At 45.6% G+C, this 20425-nt stretch overlaps 1 protein-coding gene across 1 annotated transcript in view; it reads right to left on the bottom strand.

Moving 5' to 3' along the window:
* CASP8 (caspase 8) overlaps nucleotides 1-1814 on the bottom strand; it is a 29783-nt gene extending 27969 nt beyond the window's left edge. Inside the window, exon 1 of the mRNA XM_023760219.1 lies at nucleotides 1496-1814. The gene's annotated coding sequence lies outside the window, so the exon portion shown is untranslated. The remainder of the gene's footprint in view (nucleotides 1-1495) is intronic.
* Nucleotides 1815-20425: the final 18611 nt, after the last annotated feature.

The following is a 20425-nucleotide window of genomic DNA, read 5'->3' as shown; positions in this document are numbered from 1 at the left end:
TTTCTTTGTTAAATGGTATTTAAATATATAAAATAAATATCAAAAATATAAGTCTTTGTTTTACTATGGTTGCAAAGATAAAAAAAAATTTCTATATGTGACACGGCACCAGAGTTAAGTTAGGGTTTTTCAAAATGCTGACACGCCGAGCTCAAAAGGTTCGCCATCACTGGGCTAGGTAAAGGTGCCAGGTAACACCGGTGTCCTTCACACCGTTGATTCTGCTCATAAAGACTGAGCGAAAACACAAACAGAATGCAATCCTGTTGGTGCTAAATCCTGGCCCAGGGGGAGTCCCCGACCCTCGCTGCCTCCTGAGCACCCAGCCCAGCCCTGTCCCTCTGTTCTGTGACTAGCTCCTGGCCTAGGCTTTGAGCGTCACAAGGCCAGAGGCTGCATCTCTCATGCCCGTGTTCCCAGCACCTGCCACGGGACTAGTGCTGTCTGGAGCATACAACGGTTTCCTGCAAATGGACAAGAAAAGAATCCCTGTAGACAGACAACGGGTGCAAACATGGGGTTCCCTGACCTGGTGCTCAAATAGCCAAAGTGAATCAGTGACACTTAAACTCGTCGTAACCTGGGAAATGCAGAAGAAAGCAAGGAGATACCCACTTTAACCCTATCAAGTTGGCAAAGATTTGCAAGTTGGATCAGGTCAAGGGTCAGAGGGCAAGTCCTTATAGAGAACTGGGGAAGCCGTCCATCTCTCAATACTGTGTAGTGGTTAGAAAGTGGAACCTGGTGAAATACACAGAATGTAAACTACACAAAGTGCTTACTTTTAAAAAAGGAAACAGAATGAGTAAAATAATACAAGTAATACATTTGTCATAACAACTGCTAACGCTTGTTGGGTACTTAGCCAGCCAGGCGCAAGCAGTTACTACCTCTTATCACCTTGCAATGCCCACAATCACCTCATGATGTCGTATTAATATTAACCCCATTTAATGAGCAGAAGCACAGAGAAAGTACTTGCTCCCGGTCACATAGTTAAAAAATAGTGCCCACACACAAAGCAACGACAGGTTTTGCAAAGACACAGATCCATTCAGGGATACAGATCAAAAGATTTCAAGAGCTGTCTTTTGGGAACCTCCCAGGGTAGGAAGCGAGGATCAAGAAAGAACCTAGAAGAGGGCAGGGGGAGAAAGGGACAGTGGGCCTTCGAGACCAAGGACCCAGGACATTGGGTGACAGAAGGATTCACGTAGCCCTCTGCCCCAGCACCAAACAGAGAGGAAGCAAAACATAAAGTCTTGTGGAATCTCCAGCAGGAGGGAGACACTGTCTATGCTTGAGGCCGCTGAGGTTTGAGGAGACTGAGAAACGAGCAGAGGAACTGGAGATTTCCAGAGCTGAGAAGGAGCAAGGCCGGTGGCTGTAGCTCAGAGAGAAACACACGTGGAGATCCTGGCGGGACCCAGAGGCGTCCTCACTCGGCAAGTCCCAGCAACGTGGTGTCCAGAAGCCACTCCGCAGCGGCACTCACCTGCTCCCCCTGTCCCAGCAGCACCATAGTCACCAGGCCCCCGACGCCAAGGCTCCTAATCTCCTAATTTCACACGATCACATTCCACACGACCAGAGCCGGGCGAGGGAAACCATGAAACAGAGCAGGAAGAAAAGGGTGGGGATGGAACCGCCTCCAGTAACTTTCCTTTCACTTTCGTCTCTCACCACTTCCTGCCTCTGTTCAGCACAGTCAGAATTCACTGGCACGTTAAGCAGGGCTTTTAAACGTCACCAGGGAACGGTGCAAACGTGTCCCTGCGGCAGAAGGGCAGAATCTGGTGTTTGAGAAAGAAACTCTCTCAACAGAAAGAACTAGAGAATAAATTTGATTCCTAAGACAGGAGGACAGAGGAGTGACAAGTAGTGTTTCTTATTTAAAGAGACAGATGCCCAATTTCCAACCATTCAGAAGCGGAGGTGACGGTCGTCAGCCTGCATACTAAACACCAGGAAGCTGGACGTGCCTCATGGAAAGCACTTATGCTGACTACATTTAGTAGTAATAACCCCTGTCGGTTTTAAAGACAGGCAAGTGAAATGCCATTCTTCCTTGAAAAAGGTCTGGGGAGAGGAACCGTACCTCTGGGCAGTGGCTCAAATCTGCACGAAGCCATGGCCCAGCCCCTCAGATGGGGGGGGGGGGGGCAGGGGCTCCCCTTGGGTCTGAGCGGGCTGCTAGCAGAAATGTGGGGGAGGTTCTGCACAAACAGGAGGCGGGTGGGGCGGCCCAGCCCTGAGGTAACAACACTGGCCCAGCCCTGGCCAGGCTCCCAGGTTAGGAGTCACCAGGGCCAGTGCGGTGTGGAGCCTGGTGGTACTACGGATGGAGGTCTGCGCCCCAGGACCCTGAGCCCCAGGCCCTCCCCGGCTTTTCTTCATCCCCCGTCCACTCCTCTGTCTCTGTTTCCTGTTTGAATTTTCTTAGGGGTTTCCTGCCTCTTTGTGTTCACATCTTGTACATGTTATAACCAAAACGCTGACAATCATGCAATAACCTAGATGCTGCATCCTTTACACACGTTTTCTCTAATTCTCACAGCAATGCAGGGTCTCGTTCTCCCGTGTTCTGGATAAGGAAACCGAGACTCAAACTGATAACAGACTCCAACTCAGTCCTGTTGGACCAAACACAGGATTATTCCACGATAACATACTAGCCCTCTTTCCCTTGACACTTAGGATTTGAAATAAGCAATGTGCTGGGAAAGCAATGAACTTGAGCTAAGACAGAGTGGCCTATGCACAAAGATCAGAAGGTCTTTGGGTTCTCTGTCACCTAAGAAAAAGGAGTTGGCCTCATGGCACCAGCTAACATTTACCAAACATTGTGTATGCGCTGGACACAGTCACCTAAACTGGCTCATTTCACCTCAGAAGTGGATGCTATTTTTGTTCCCATTTTATGGATGAGGAAACTGAGGCCTGAAGAGGTTGAAAGACTTGGCCAAGTGAGCTAGTGAGTGACAGAAGGAGGTCTGTTTGTCTCTAAGACCCCAAGCAGGTCTTAGACACAATGGTGGTTCTCAACTTGATTGGTCTGAGAACTAACTGGAGAGGTTTAAAAAAGGATCAGTCGCCCTAACCGGTTTGGATCAGTGGATAGAGCTTTGGCCTGCGGGCTGAAGGGTCCCAGGTTCGATTCTGGTCAAGGGCATGTACCTTGGTTGCGGGCACATCCCCAGTAGGGGGTGTGCAGGAGGCAGCTGATCGATGTTTCTCTCTCATCGATGTTTCTAACTCTCTATCCCTCTCCCTTCCTCTCTGTAAAAAATCAATAAAATATATTTTTTTTTAAAAAAAGAAGGACCAGTCTTCAGGCCCCAGCTTTGAATGCCTACCTGAGCAGAATAACTGGAGATAGAACGGACCGAGTACTTCGAGTAGCCCCAGGCCTTCCACTGTTCTCGCCACCACTGTTGCTTACGCTCAGGCCTCTGTAAGGTGGCTATTTTAATGACTGGACATAGTGCACGGATGAGGAAACTAAATTCAATGTCCATCAGCTGACAAACAGCAAGACCAGCAAATAAACCCAGGACTGCCTCCCTCGAGAATTCATGCTCATCCCCCAGTCCTCACCCAGGCCCAGCCTGGCAGACACGGGTCAGCCACTGGCGGTGTGAGGGTTCATTCAACAGGAAACTAGGAGGCGTGAAGAGAGAACTCTCAGGGATGGGCCACTCACCACAAAACAGGCAGAAACATACCTTGCATCTTGAACAGGAAGTGCACTACATTACTTAGGAGGAAGAAGAGATTCCAACTTGCCCGGTAACAGCTCAGCCAATGGGAGCCTGCCATAACTCAGCCAATGAAAAATCATTATCCTATGACCATCTGGTAGGGACAGAAATAGAATGCTAAGGAACCAGCTAGAATTGCAAGAAATATTACTCATGCTCTGTTAACCATGACTGTTTCGTTCTGATTAAAGGAGGCATATCCTAACGTGGCTGGCAGCCGCCCTCTGGACCTGGGGGCTCACCTGGGAATGCAGCCCACCCTCCCCATTTGGAGCTGCCTGTTATCTTGGAAAGATGAACAACTCTGCTGCAGAAACCAGAATCGCCAGCCTTTGAAGGTCCCCAGTCCTTGCATATCTGGAAACTGCCCATTTGCCCTTTCGCCTGCTTTCCTTGTACTTCTACCAATCTAAGCAGTCGGCTTATGGTAGGGTCCAGAGCAGATTTTTGTGGACGACCTGCTGCTCTCCCATACTGCCAGCAATGTTGGAATAAACGCTCACATATGATCCAACCCTGTCTCTGCTTAATTGGCTCGAGTGGTGACAGGCAGCACGGACCCATTGTTTGTCTGGTTACACATTCAGTTTCTTCCTATAGAAATTGAATGTGTAACCAGACTATACAGCATAAAGAGTGTTCTTCTCCTTTGTTCTCTGGACTTGCATGTGTACCCCATTCGACCACATGTCCTGAATTTCAATTCTTTGTTATTCCCAAATAAAACCATTTTGCTGGAGAAATAGCTGGCTATTTATTAAAGGTCAACAGAGGCATTCGGGGCCGTGCTGAGGATGAGGGTGGGCAAGGAGGAGGACAAGAGGGGGTGTCTCAGGGCTTCCACTTGTGTCTTTTGTAAGGTATTGACCCTAGGCCCTCCCAGTCTTAGCTCTTTTTTAAAAGGAAGATGAATAATTAGCTCGTGAATCAGGAACCTGAAGTTAGTTACCTTCCTACTGTGATCTGCAAGGATCATTATTCAGTCATTTGCTCTAAACAGTTTCTCACCTCAATCTTGACATATATGTCTGTGTCTATTTGTTATTGAAAGGAATAATGTATGGGGTCTTTCATCCCGGGGAAGCTGGAAGACCCGGAGGTGCTGCAGGACTTGGGGGAGCTGGTCCACGCCCCCTGCACCGTGAGGACAGCCTGGTTTGACTTAACCACCAAGTGGTTTCCACCGTCGTAAATCTTAGCTCCCGCCTGAAGCCCTGCTCTGGAGACTCAGGCTAAACGCCGATTTGGCTCTGCAAACAGAGAAGGACTGAACCTCCTCCCCGCGTGCTGCAGCACACCCTTCCCATTGATCTGGACTTGAACCACAGGACACTAGTCAGGGATAAATACTGACAGCGAAACAAAAATCTCCTGAACGTGCATGTGCTTTGTTTGTTGCTTCTTCATTAAGTGGCACATAACTGACTCACAGGCCCTAGCCTCACTCCCACTTTGACTCTAGCATCTGGCCTTGGTTCTGGGCCTTGTATACTCCCTGCAGGAAGTGGTGAGGGAAAGGAAAAGAGACTGCATCTCAATTGATCTATTTCATCCCCTCCTGGGCCTTGCTCGAAGAGAGTCAGCTAGTTGTTGAAAAGTTCTTCACCGCTGGGATTGTAAGCCTTTTGGTTTTTGTTTTGGCGTTGAGATGATTAGACAGTCACAGGCAGATAGAAGAGGTTACAGTCACCGACTTTAACATGCATGTTTTGCAACTGGCTGGTGGCCAGTGCCTGCCTCCCAAAACTACTGCAAACTAAGGCCCATACCACTCACTGACCTAGAAAGGAGGAAACTGAGGTAATTGTTGGGTTACAATGCCAATATTCATGTCACCAACCTAGCTTTTTCAATATTTTCTTGACGTTCTGAACAGGATGAGGGTCCTTTATTTTCTTGCTTTACTCTATGCCTCTACCCAAGAAATGGAGCACCTCGAAAAAGTGTAAAGAGTCACTTAAAATTTTTCATAAGGATAAAATATACATAACATAAATTTTACCATTCTAACCATTTTAAGTAGATTCACACTGTTGTGCAATCATCACCACCATCCAAGACATTACATACATTAAGTACATTCACACTGTTGTACCATCATCCATGAGCCACTTTTAATGATATAATAAGACCATATTTATTAAGCATGGTGGGTTTTTTTAAACATCTTTATTGTGATGTAATTCACATACCATACAATTTAATGGAGTTTCATATTTTCACAGAGTTGTGCAATGATCTCCACTATCAATTTTAGAACATTTTCATTATCCCCCAAAGGAATCCCATACCCTTTGGCAATTGCTCCCACTTTCCTCCCAAGCTCCCCAGCCCTAAGCTATTTTCTACCGCTAATCTACTTTCTTTCTTCTTAAAAATTTATTGATTTTTAGAGAGAAACATCCATTTGTTGTTCCCCTTTATTTATGCAGTTATTGGTTGCTTCTTGTATGTGCCCTGAGCAGGGATCAAACCCCAAACTTTGGGTTATGGGAACACGCTCTAATCAATTGAGCTACCTAGCTAGGGCAAGCATGATACAGTTTTATAGCATTTTCCCTACTATGTCATTTGACCCTCATTGGTAACTACATTTTTAAATCTAAGACAGGCAGGGCAGGTGTTACAAAGACATCTAGGAAACCACAGCTCAGAAAGGTGAAGTGACTGAGCTGAGAGAAAGGATAGTCTTCCCATGAAATGGAAACTGGCATAACTGCACATCCACATGCAAACACACACACACACACACACACACACACACACACACACACACCTTCAAACAAACAAACAGCCTTAGCAGGTTTGACTCAGTGGATAGAGAGTGGGCATGTGGACTGAAAGGTCCCCAGTTCTATTCCGATCAAGGGCACATACCTCAGTGAAGGGCACATACCTCAGTTGCAGCTCCTCGCAGACTAAGCCCTGGTCGCCCACTCAGCCTGCTTGTTCAGTCGTTTGGTCGTCCCTCACTAACCCCCCTGCCGACCTTGTCACCCCACGCAGCCTGCTGTTTGGTCGTCTGTCCGGTTGTTTTGGTCATGATGGCCCCTGGCATTTTATATATTAGGATGACAGATTAATTGGATAGCCATAAAAAAAGAGAACCTTCTACCTATAGAAATGCAAATCCAGGTGGATCCGAAGCCTAACTATATAAGAAACGCTAAGAGGATGTCTTCATGACGGAGTAGACAGACCCTTAAATAGGACACAAAAAGTGCTAACCCTTAGGGGAAAAATGATCAACTGAACATTCATTCATTCATGTATTAGAGGTAAGAGCTTCTGTTCAAAAGCTGAATCATGAAAAAAGTCAAAAGGCAGGCCAGAGAGATATCCGTAATACTTTCAACAATAAAGAATTTAAATTTAAAAAAAAAAAGGCCAGAGAACAGGAGAAGAAAAGTTATGACCTGGAACAGTCTCCATGATGTGTTGGTAAACAAAAAGTGTCACAGACGCAGAGAAGCGCAGAACGAGAACAATAAACAGTCACGGCTGGGCGGGCCCCAGAAGTCAGAAAATGGCGTTTCCCCTCCTTCAACACCGTCACTTGATTTTCTGAGGGACATTTGCATCTTCTTTTGAAATGAGTAGTATTGATTGAAAGACTCAGTTTGAAAACCTAACCTGATAGTATTCCCACTTGGGAGTGAACAAGGCCTGTGCTCACCAGATCTGCCGAGTCACGCACCCTGCACGCCCGCCATGGGCCGCTGGCACCCAGAGCTCCGATAGCAGGCCTCAGACAAACCCTTGCCCTGAATTTTCTATAATATTGTTCTGGATATTTTTAATCTTGTTAATTACTTAAACAGTAAGGAAAAGAGAGAGAATTCACCACCACGACTAAGGAAGTAGGTTGTTTGAAGCTCGAAAATGAAAGCTGTTTCTCATTAGTAAGTTGTGATCATCTTACTAATGCTGAGAAATCCAGCCGCCCTGGCAGAGAAGGCAGAGCTGAGGGGAACGGGCCTAGCCAGGAGGAAGATCTGTACCCCGAAAGCTTCAAGGACCCAAATGGGCTCTCAGGTGGTTGCCAGAGAAATCCATAATTTATATATATTCAGTTAAAAGAAGAGTATTATTTGGATGTCCCAGTAGTCTCCAGCCTAGACAATTCCAGAAACAAACTGGTTCCTTCCCAAAATTCTAAATAAATCTTACCAGTGGGCAAATACAGACGGTTCTTTCTGGATGTGTTCTCACCAAGAAAGGTCCTTGAGAACTGCTGGGTGCTTCTCTCACTACTCGAGAATATAAAGGAAGTCGAGAATAAAGGAAGTTAAATGAGCACAACTGAAATTTTCTGAGATTAGAATAGACTCTGCCAATCAGCGTGAGAGGGTGGGGCTCTGATTAAAGCACATAATATTTAGGTGACAATTCTCTTCAGTAACTGGGATTTTTTACTTATTAAGCCCAGCTCCGGGGGTCACTTTTACTCAGCACAACTCCGGGAGTCACGTTTACTCAGCAAGGGAGTCGTGTCTATTCAGCACTCTGCACAGCACCGGTTCCAAATGCCTACAGGCCTCTTATTGGGAGTGATACTGATTATGTCCTCAGACTAATTACCTCAATGCCTGACCCATTCATGCCCATGATGGGGTCGCCTAGGTTTCTCCATTGAGGTCTGGATTGCTCAGTTTAGCTGTTTTCCCTTTGCTAAAAGAGGGTGTTGGAGAAGGGAAGAAAATCTCTTCATTTCTCAGTTCAAATAGTTAATGAGTGCAGGATGATGTGCTCTTTTTTTCATTTAGGGTCTCAATTTTTTTTCCAGGATTCTAGTCAGGACATTCATTCATTCAAAATATATGTGATAAGGCTTCACTCCCCTGGAGGGTGGGGAAAGGTGCAGTTCTTGCTCAGGACACAGAACAGATTGCCCACCTACAGTTGATGGGAAGATGTCCCTCCAATTGTGAGGACGTGAGCACCTTCGGACCTGAGCTCGGTTGTGGGAAGGGACCTAACTCTCCCCTCTCTCTCCCATAGGCTGTGTGACTTGTACATCACCAAATTCATTCACTTCCAGTCCCAGGAAGTGGCCCCTGGACAAACTGCTGGATGTGCCATCCACTACCCATCCCTATAGATAAACATCTGATTGAGTTGCTGCCGGATACTAAAGAGGGACCTTTCTGGTACCTCGGCTGCCCCAGCCTTAGCAATCTGGATCCAATATGTTGCCCCAGTTGGACTCTGACAGTGCAAAAGCAAATGCCTTCCGAGGTGCCAACTTGCTCCTGTCGGGAGACAGGGCAACTGGAACATCTGAACAAAGGGGCCTGGGATCCATCTTTGGGGCTATTTTTAACCCTCAAAAGTGAAGGCCTTCTCCTCCCCTATACCTGCCCCTGCCATACACAGATTTACAAGTCCATTCAAGGACTCTGCCCCATGGTAGCAATGATTCTTACACACTCAGGCTGTGTGTGCCCCTTTAGAGTGTTATTTCTTTAGTGAACATAGGCTTTCCCCTGCCTTCCTTCTAGCAATGTAACACTTATATCCAGGGCATTAATAAGAGACTTCCAGATATTCAAAACAGTTCCATCCATTGATCATATCGCCTTACACGGAGTAAGATGAGAACTCCAGAAAGGAGGGGGACCCGGTTACTCAGGAACATTGCCAGGGGGCATTACCAACCATTTCCACTGTCAGGATCCTTCCATTGGAAGTGGGTGTGCACAATGTGTGTTTGCTGAGGTCATTCATGGCCCTACTTCAGCTCTGGAGACGCAACACATCATCCTCAGTTTCTGGGCCCAAGTGGTGTTGGATGCCTGCATCACCCTTGACTTCCTACTGTGAGTCAACGTGGATGGCCAACAATTGGTGTTACACCTGGACCAATGGGACTGGCAAAGTAAAACAATCTATCACTAGGCTTAGGTAAAAAACCTCCTGGATCTCTAAAGTAGACTCGGGGGACTATCGAACCTCTTTTTCTCACTTGACAATCATTGGGGCTTGTGGCTAATCATCTTATTTGGAGTGATATTGATTATGACCTCAGACTAATTACCTAGTTCTTGACACAGTCCCTCAATGTCTGACCCATTCATGTCCATGATGGGGTCGCCTATGTTTCTCTTTTCAGCTCTGAAATATCAAAGGATGGTGGTGAGAGTCTGGCTCCAAGCCACAATCCCATGTGTGGTTTTTCAGGCCCAGACATGGGCAATTAAAGAGGCCTTACCTGGCCAACTTCACAGGTAAGCTGCCCTCACCACACCAGATAGACGTGTTAAATTAACTTGTTAAGTGGTCTAATTTATTAAATTGGCCAGGCCTCCACAACAGTGTGGAGCAATAGGATCAATAATAGACAGCTTTACCATGTTTTTTAGTTTAATGAGAATACTTACAAAGTTTTTCTAATAGCTATGATTTTTTAATTTAGGTTTCTGGTAGATATTTTTATCAAGTTGGAGACTCTTCCAATTGAGTTGCTGCTGAATACGACAAATGAACAATTCCCTAAATAGGGACCTTTCTGGTACCTCAGCTACCCCAGCCTCAGCATTCTGGATCCGATGTGTTGTCCCAGTTGGACTCTGACAATGCAAGAGCAAATGCCTTCTTAGGTGCCGCAGACAATGGGGTAATGGTTGCCCATCACCAGTGACACCTGACCTGGGAGGATTTCCTTGCATGAAAAGGGTGAAAATGGTTAAGCCAGGGGGGAAGGGAAGCTTAAGGAAGTCATCACTAAGGGAAAGCAAATGAACCCAAAGCACAACCAGCCCAAGAGATTTAAGGAGGAATCATATTAGAAAAAAGTAAGCTGTCTCTGAACTCCTAAAAAGGTTTGTTATTCATCAAAAAGTAAAAGTCAAATCAGGCAACAAAATTCAGAAATTAGATGAAGATACCTAACAATGGAGGAGAAATGCATTTCAGAAGAGTAAAGAGAATAAAAGATTAAGTACTTCTTACACTCGGAGAGGAAGTTACTACTCCCTAAAATTATCTCATAAATAACCTTTAGAAACTTTAAGTGACATCCCATGTATTCAAGGCATACTAGGTGTACCGGTTAATAATGCAGACTTTTTTCAATAGATGGATTTACACATATCTACCTTTATAAAAACCATGGGTGTAACATCACGGCCAGAACCACAACCAACTGGAAGGAAGTCAATCCTGCAGGGGTCGTCTTGGAAACGGCTGTGCCCTCCCCCAGCTGTTTCCTGGAGGGTGAGGTTTCAGGCAGGAACCAGCCCTCAGGGCGAGGTTTCAGGCAGGAACCGGCCCTCAGGGCGAGTTTTCAGGCAGGAACCAGTCCTCGGAGCAGAGCCTGGAAGTAAAATCATTTGTAATGGATCTATTATTGAAGCTACCTTTGGAAATACTATATCTATAGATCAGTGGTTCTCAACCTTGGCTGCACATTAGAATCACCTGGGAATCTTTTTAAAATCCTAATTTCTGGGCCTCATCCTCCAGAAATTCTGTTTCTTTGTTACTAATGTTGTGGCCCCACCCCATAACAAAGAAATAATTTGAGAACCACTGCTATAGATAATATTAAAAATATACCTAAACGTGCAATTCTTTGTCCAAAAAATGAGCATGTTCAAAAATTAAATGAAGAAAATTTGGATATACTCGATGGAGATTTTCACACATATTTGAGTGATGATTCCATTGATTCCACAGATGTTGCTGAAAAGGAAAATTTTCCCATTGAATTTCTTAATAGTATTACTCCTTCGGGAATGCCGTGTCATAAATTAAAATTGAAAGTGGGTGCAATCATCATGCTATTGAGAAATCTCAATAGTAAATGGGATCTTTGTAACGGTACCAGATTTATTATCAAAAGATTACGACCTAACATTATTGAAGCTGAAGTATTAACAGAATCTGCAGAGGGAGAGGTTGTTCTGATTCCAAAAATTAATTTGTCCCCATCTGACACTGGTCTCCCATTTAAATTGATTCAACGATGGTTTCCCGTGATGCCAGCATTTGTGATGACTATTAATAAATCACAAGGACAAACTCTAGACAAAGTAGGCATATTCCTACCTGAACCCATTTTCGCATATGGTCAGTTATATGTTGAAGAGCATGTGACGTTACAGTTAAAGTTCTAAATACTTCATCACAAGGAAAATTAGTCAAGCACTCTGAAAGTGTTTTTGCTCTTAATGTTTGATGAGAATTCAAAATGCCTCTTTTTAATGTTTCCCAGGCACCATACCCAAAACTCTCAATTCTAACTTCTATCCTTCTGAGCCAGGAGAAAGCCAGAAGAGACTATCAGTGAACAAGTAAATAAGACCAATCTGTTTTCTTGTGGAGAAAATTTGCTGGCATGAGAAGTAAGACCCTTGGTGTGGAGAATAAAAAAAGAAGTGACAAAAAATGTCTAAAGCCAAGGATAATTCAAGCTGCACGTTCACAACGGTGCAATCTTCAGCACTTATATAATATTGGAAAACCCATATGACTCATTTTCATCTAATTTTCTAAGCCTTGCTAGATGTTTTCATAGAGAAAAAGATCCTATTCAAGAAAAGTCACATGAAAAGACTCCAAAAGGTTAAGAATCTAATGAAGAAATTCAAAGACATAAAGATTTAAGTGGAGGTAGAAATAACTGACACTTTTTCAGCTTTTTTTTCCCCATTGAAAAATCATGTCACACCATTCTTCTTATTTGTTTTGTTTCACTCTTTGTATTTTAATTGAGAGGAAAGAACATGCCCTGAAAGAGATCTAGGTGAACATTCAAGCTTTATTTATTGATTTCATTTTCTCACCTCTACTCCCATATTTCACCATTCATTTCTTGGTTAGACATGTTTAACAGAATAAAAGTTCAGTAGCTGTTTCTGGTATTTTTCCTATGGGAAAGAAAGCTTAAGGTTGTTGAAAAAGTCAAGGCCCATTGGTATAATTTAGGTTAACTGTAGATAGGCATTCCTCCTCTCCAACCTAGGGGATTCTAAATTCCTTTCATTGTCAAATAATTAAAACAAAGAATTTGTTATGAGTGTCTTTATTCTGCTCCAAATTGCTTGCATTTATTAACCAAATATGCCAATTCAAAATATATTTCAAAATGGCCTCAGTTAATTTAGAAAAAAAATTGTCATTTGGGTCTGAGGCCTTTTGGCTATAGTACATCTGTCTTCCCTGGCCCCTTACCAGATAAGGATGGGGGTCTCCCTCACCCTCCCTGGACCTCAGCTTCCCTCCATCTGTCTACCCCACAAATGGGTGTTTCAGCCAAATCAGACACAGTCACTATTTCTGACTAGGAACCCTGTCCAGATTCCTGTCCTTCTTCCACTCACAACAAATAATGAAATCTTAACAGCCTCATTCAAAATGTTGATCATTGAAGTTTTTTTCTGATTATAAAAGTACTAGAGGCTGGATGCACGAAAATCCGTGCACTGGGGGCAGGGCGGGGGGGAGGCAGGGTGTCCCTCAGCCCGGCCTGCACGTTCTCGCAGTCTGGGACCCCTTGGGGGATGTCCACCTGCCAGCTTAGGCCCGCCCGCAGGGGATTAGGCCTAAGCAGGCAGTCAGACATCCCTGTAGCAGCACAGAAGCCCTCAGGGGATGTCCAACTGACAGCTTAGGCCCGCTTCCCATGGGCCTAAGTTGGAATCCTTAGTGCTGCCAAGGAGGTTGGAGAGGCTTCCGTCACCGCCACTGCACTCACAGCCGTCAGCCTAGCATGTAGCTGAGCGGAACTCCCCTTGTGGGAGTGCACTGACCACCAAGGGGCAGCTCCTGCATTGAGCATCTGTCCTCTGTGGTCAGCGCATGTCATAGCAACCAGTTGTTCCACCATCAGGGTCAATTTTTCATATTACCCATTTATTATATAGGATTACATACCTCATACAATTTTGAAAATGCCAAAAAAAATAATAAGATATATAAAATTCAGCAGTAACCCCTTTGTCCATAGGCATCATGTTTATGTGTATGTGTAGATGTAACTGTGTATATGTGTAATGGATCATAATGATAATTCAAATTTTTGTCAACTTTCTCCATGAATTTTATCTCAGCCTTCTTCACCACTATTTCCTTTAAGGACTAATCCTGAGCAGCGTCCAATCACCAGCTTCTCGTTTCTCTCCTCAACTGCCTTGGCCCCATCTGCTTGACTGAATCAGAGAATTTTTTAACAGAATTTTCAAATGTTGAATGCTGCCCTCTGGTGGAATTCACTCTGGCCATGACCACTGGCATAAACTACCTGTGGGTCTTGAATATAATTGCCCCTCTGAATAATAGGATATCCGATTTCATGGGCCCAGGAATTTGTTATTGGCCTGGACAACAGAAAAATGTCTGGAAAATCCCCAATACATAAAGGGTCCAGGCAGATGTCCTAGGGAGGTATCTTACTTCTAAATAATCCATGAGTCAAAAAGAAAGAAATCAAAAGGAAATTAGGTAAGTAGAAATCTGAACCGAATTAAAATAAAAGCAAAACATATCAAAATGAAGCAGTACTTAGGGAAATTTTATAGCACTAAATACCTAGAAGAACCAGGGGTGGGGAGGAACAGGAAGGCAGGATAAACGGGTGTAAGGCATAATTAGGAGGTCAAATTATCTTGACTGAAGTGGTGGTTTCACAGGCATGTATATATATATATATGTTAAAACTTATCAAATTATGAATTTTAAGTTTGTGCCATTTGTTGTTTATCAATTATACCTCAATAAAGCTATTTTAAGCAGACATATGGCTAGTGGCTACATTATCACACAGTGCAATTTGAAAGCAATTACTAAAAGAAAACTAAAAGAATGTATAATTAACTAGCTAGTAGAGGTAAGAAAGACTTTTTTTTAATTACTTAATTCACCTAAACTAAAGGAAGTCAAAGAAGTGAACACAAATCAATTGGCACCACAAATAAAAACAACTACAAATATATTAGATTTAAACTCAATTATATTAATAACTACTGGCCCGATGCACAAACATTTGTGCACTCGGGGGGGGGGGGGGTGCCCTCAGCCCAGCCTGTGCCCTCTCACAGTCTGGGACCCCTCGGCTGATGACCATCTGCTGCCTGAGGCCTGCTCCCCAGAGGATTGGGCCTAAGCTGGCAATCAGACATCCCTCTGGCAGCCCGGCAGCCCTCGGGCAATGTCCACTTGCCAGCGGGGAGCAGACCTAAGCTGCAGTCGGACATCCTTAATGCTGCTGAGGAGGCAGGAGAGGCTCCCACCACCACTGCTGTACTGGCAGTCAGCACCCTGGCTTGTGGCTGAGCAGAGCTCCTCCATGTGGGAGCTCAGTGACCAACAGAGGGCAGATCCTGCATTGAGCGTCTGCCCGCTGGTGGTCAGTGTGTGTCATAGTGACCATTCATTCCCAGTCTTTCTGCTGTTAGGGTCAGTTTGCATATTACCCGTTTACTATATAGGATAGAAGACTGGTGCACGGGTGGGGGCCAGCTGGTTTGCCCCGAATGGTGTCCGAGATCAGTGTAGGGGTCCCACTTGGTGCCTGGCCAGCATGGATGAGGGGCTGATGGCTGTTTCAGGCTCCCGCACCCCCTTCAGGGAGGGGGTCCCAATGGGGTGCCTAGCCAGCCTGGATGAGGGGCTGAGGGCAGTTTTCAGGCTCCCGCACCCCCTTCAGGGAGAGGGTCCCCACTGGGGTGTATGGCCAGCCTGAATGAGGGGCTGACGGTTGTTTTCAGGCTGCCTGCACCCCCATCAGGGTGGGGGTACTCACTGGGGTGCCTGGTCAGACTGGATTAGGGGCTGATGGCTATTTTCTGACTGCCCGCACCCCCTTCAGGGTGGGGGTCCCCACTGGGGTACCTTGTCAGACTGGATGAGGGGCTGATGGCTGTTTTCAGGCTGCCTGCACCCACTTCAGGGTAGGGGTCCCCACTGGGGTCCTGGCCAGCAAGGATGAGGGGCTGATGGCTGTTTTCAGGCTGCCTGCACCCCTTCAGGATGGGGGTCCAACTAGGGTGCCTGGCCAGACTGGATGAGGGGTTGAGGGCTGTTTGCAGGCAGGCCAAGCCTGCAACTGAAGTTCCCAGTCTCTCCTCTTTTTCTTCTTTTTTTATTCTGGGATTTATTTACCTCTGTAATTGAAAGTTTGTTGCAGCTCCAGCTCCGAGGCCGGCTGGCTGAAAGCAGGTATCTGCCGTTTGTTTAGCTTCTACAATTGAAACATTGTTGCGTTTGGAGTTGTTGCTTTCAGAGCTCAGAGATCGGCTGCAGCAGGAAGGGAACCTTGGCTACCTCCATCGCCGGGGTAACCAAGCCTCATGTTCGCTTCAGCTGCGTGGCTGCCGGCCGCCATCTTGGTTGGCAGTTAATTTGCATATCACCCTTATTAGCCAATGGGAAGCATAGCGGAGGTATGGTTAATTACCATGTTTCTCTATTATTATATAGGATACTGTTATGTTATTATATGTTATAAACATTATATATAATTTAGCTATTCAATTGCGCACCTGAAACCTATATAATTTTGTTAAGCAGTGTAACCCCAATAAATTCAATGAAAATATAATAAAAAATTAAAAATATTCAAAATGCGAACTCATATAAAGATTAAATTTCATATTGTACTTTACTGAATTACCTTTGATACATATAAACAACTTAAAACATGGCTTTAGCCATTAGAAAATGACAAAATCTCTTGTCTCGAGGTCTGTACACTTTTCTGTTTAATCTCACAGGCCAAAAGAAGAAGTAACTCTTGAAATGTCATCACATATTACAAAACTAACGGGAAACAATTTTGGTTGTTGCTAAAGACATGTTTCAGAGAATCGTTACAAAATAAGAAAATTATCTACAGCTCAGATGTAAGTCACAAGGTGCTGTGGCATTTTTAAATGTCATGTATCATTTTTTGTTTTAAAACGGAAAAGATCATTATTAATAACTAGGGCCCGGTGCACGAAATTCGTGAACTAGGGGGTGTCTCTCAGCCCAGCCTGTGCCCTCTCACAGTCCGGGACCCCTCGGGGGATGACCATCTGCTGCCTAAGGCCTGCTCCCCAGAGGATTGGGCCTAAGCTGGCAATCAGACATCCCTCTGGCAGCCCGGCAGCCCTCGAGGGAGGTCCACTTGCCAGTGGGGAGCAGACCTAAGCTGCAGTCGGACATCCTTAGCGCTGCTGAGGAGGCAGGAGAGGCTCCCACCACCACTGCTGTACTGGCAGACAGCACCATGGCTTGTGGCTGAGCAGAGCTCCTCCATGTGGGAGCTCACTGACCTCCAGAGGGCAGATCCTGCATTGAGCGTCTGCCCGCTGGTGGTCAGTGTGTGTCATAGTGACCAGTCATTCCCAGTCTTTCTGCTGTTAGGGTCAGTTTGCATATTACCCCTTTACTATATAGGATAGATGCCTGGTGCATGGGTGGGGCCCGCTGGTTTGCCCTGAATGCTGTCCCGGATCAGGTTGGGGGTCCCGCTTGGTTGCCTGGCCAGCCTCGGTGAGGGGCTGAGGGCTGTTTTCAGGCTGCCCACACCCCCTTCAGGGTGGGGGTCCCCACTGGTGTGCCTGGCCAGCCTGGATGAGGGACTGAGGCCTCTTTGCAGGCAGGCCAAGCTTGCAACTGAAGCTCCCACTCTCCTTTTTTTTCTTCTTGTCTTTATTCTGGGATTTATGTACCTTCTGGAATTGAAACTTTGTTGTGGCTCCAGCTTTGAGGCCGGCTGGCTGAAAGCAGGTATCTGAGGTTTGTTTACCTTCTATAATTGAAACATAGTTGCTTTTGGAGTTGTTGCTTTCAGAGCTCAGAGACTAGTTGCGGCACGTGGGGAAGCTTGGCTTCCTCCATCCCCGGGGCAACCAAGCCTCATGTTCGCTTCAGCTGCGTGGCTGCCGGCCGCCATCTTGGTTGGCAGTTAATTTGCATATCACCCTTATTAGCCAATGGGAAGCGTAGCAGAGGTATGGTTAATTACCATGTTTCTCTATTATTAGATAGGATACTGTTATGTTATTATATGTTATAAACATTATATATAATTTAGCTATTCAATTGCGCACCTGAAACCTATATAATTTTGTTAAGCAGTGTAACCCCAATAAATTCAATGAAAATATAACAAAAAATAAAAGCTATTCAAATGCGAACTCATATAAAGATTAAATTTCATATTGTACTTTACTGAATTACCTTTGATACATATAAACAATTTAAAACATGGCCTTAGCCATTAGAAAATGACAAAATCTCTTGTCTCGAGGTCTGTACACTTTTCTGTTTAATCTCACAGGCCAAAAGAAGAAGTACCTCTTGAAATATCACCACATATTACAAAACTAACGGGAAACAATTTTGGTTGTTGCTAAAGACATGTTTCTGAGAATCGTTACAAAATAAGAAAATTATCTACAGCTCAGATGTAAGTCACAAGGTTCTGTGGCATTTTTAAATGTCATGCTTCATTTTCTGTTTTAAAACGGAAAAGATCATGATTAATACCTAGAGGCCCGGTGCACGTAATTCATGAACTGGGTGGGGGGAGGGGGTGTCCCTCAGCCCAGCCAGTGCCCTCTCACAGTCCGGGACCCCTCGGGGTTGACCATCTGCTGCCTGAGGCCTGCTCCCCAGAGGATTGGGCCTAAGCTGGCAATCAGACATCCCTCTGGCAGCCCGGCAGCCCTCGGGCGATGTCCACTTGCCAGCAGGGAGCAGACCTAAGCTGCAGTCGCACATACTTAGCACTGCTGAGGAGGCAGGAGAGGCTCCCACCACCACTGCTGTACTGCCAGCCAGCACCGTGGCTTGTGGCTGAGCAGAACTCCTCCATGTGGGAGCTCACTGACCTCCAGAGGGCAGATCCTGCATTGAGCATCTGCCCGCTGGTGGTCAGTGTGTGTCATAGTGACCAGTCATTCCCAGTCTTTCTGCTGTTAGGGTCAGTTTGCATATTACCCCTTTACTATATAGGATAGATGCCTGGTGCATGGGTGGGGCCCGCTGGTTTGCCCTGAATGCTGTCCCGGATCAGGTTGGGGGTCCCGCTTGGTTGCCTGGCCAGCCTCGGTGAGGGGCTGAGGGCTGTTTTCAGGCTGCCCGTACCTCCTTCAGGGTGGGGGTCCCCACTGGTGTGCCTGGCCAGCCTGGATGAGGGACTGAGGCCTCTTTGCAGGCAGGCCAAGCTTGCAACTGAAGCTCCCACTCTCCTTTTTTTTCTTCTTGTCTTTATTCTGGGATTTATGTACCTTCTGGAATTGAAACTTTGTTGTGGCTCCAGCTTTGAGGCCGGCTGGCTGAAAGCAGGTATCTGAGGTTTGTTTACCTTCTATAATTGAAACATAGTTGCTTTTGGAGTTGTTGCTTTCAGAGCTCAGAGACTAGTTGTGGCACGTGGGGAAGCTTGGCTTCCTCCATCCCCGGGGCAACCAAGCCTCATGTTCGCTTCAGCTGCGTGGCTGCCGGCCGCCATCTTGGTTGGCAGTTAATTTGCATGTCACCCTTATTAGCCAATAGGAAGCATAGCGGAGGTATGGTTAATTACCATGTTTCTCTATTATTAGATAGGATACTGTTATGTTATTATATGTTATAAATATTATATATAATTTAACTATTCAATTGCGCACCTGAAACCTATATAATTTTGTTAAGCAGTGTAACCCCAATAAATTCAATGAAAATATAATAAAAAATAAAAGCTATTCAAATGCGAACTCATATAAAGATTAAATTTCATATTGTACTTTACTGAATTACCTTTGATACATATAAACAATTTAAAACATGGCCTTAGCCATTAGAAAATGACAAAATCTCTTGTCTCGAGGTCTGTACACTTTTCTGTTTAATCTCACAGGCCAAAAGAAGAAGTACCTCTTGAAATATCACCACATATTACAAAACTAACGGGAAACAATTTTGGTTGTTGCTAAAGACATGTTTCTGAGAATCGTTACAAAATAAGAAAATTATCTACAGCTCAGATGTAAGTCACAAGGTTCTGTGGCATTTTTAAATGTCATGCTTCATTTTCTGTTTTAAAACGGAAAAGATCATGATTAATAACTAGAGGCCTGGTGCACAAAATTCGTGAACTGGGTGGTGGGGGGTTCCCTCAGCCCAGCCTGTGCCCTCTCACAGTCTGGGACCCCTCGGGGGATGACCATAAGCTGGCTGAAGCCTGCTCCCCAGGGGATTAGGCCTAAGCTGGCAATCAGACATCCCTCTGCCAACCCGGCAGCCCTCGGGCGATGTCCACTTGCCAGCGGGGAGCGGACCTAAGGTGCAGTTGGACATCCTTAACGCTGCTGAGGAGGCAGGAGAGGCTCCCACCACCACTGCTGTACTGGCAGCCATCAGCCTGCCTGTGGCTGAGCAGAGCTCCTCCATGTGGGAGCTCACTGATCACCAGAGGGCAGATCCTGCATTGAGCATCTGCCCCCTGGTGGCCAGTGTGTGTCACAGTGACCAGACATTCCCAGTCTAGAGAAACATGGTAATATTTGCATATTACCCTTTTACTATATATGATAGTGGCCTGGTGCACGGGTGGGGGCCTGCTGGTTTCCCCTGAATGGTGTCCCGGATCAGGCTGGGGTCCCATTTGGTGCCTCGCCAACCAGGGTGAGGGGCTGATGGCTTTTTTCAGGCTGCCCACACCCCCTTCAGGGTGGGGGTACCCACTGGGGTGC

This window comes from Myotis lucifugus, unplaced genomic scaffold (genome assembly GCF_000147115.1).
Source record: "Myotis lucifugus unplaced genomic scaffold, Myoluc2.0 scaffold_3, whole genome shotgun sequence".
Lineage (NCBI taxonomy): Eukaryota > Metazoa > Chordata > Mammalia > Chiroptera > Vespertilionidae > Myotis > Myotis lucifugus.
The sequence above is the reverse complement of the archived record's forward strand: the minus strand, read 5'-3'. Positions and strand labels throughout refer to the sequence as shown.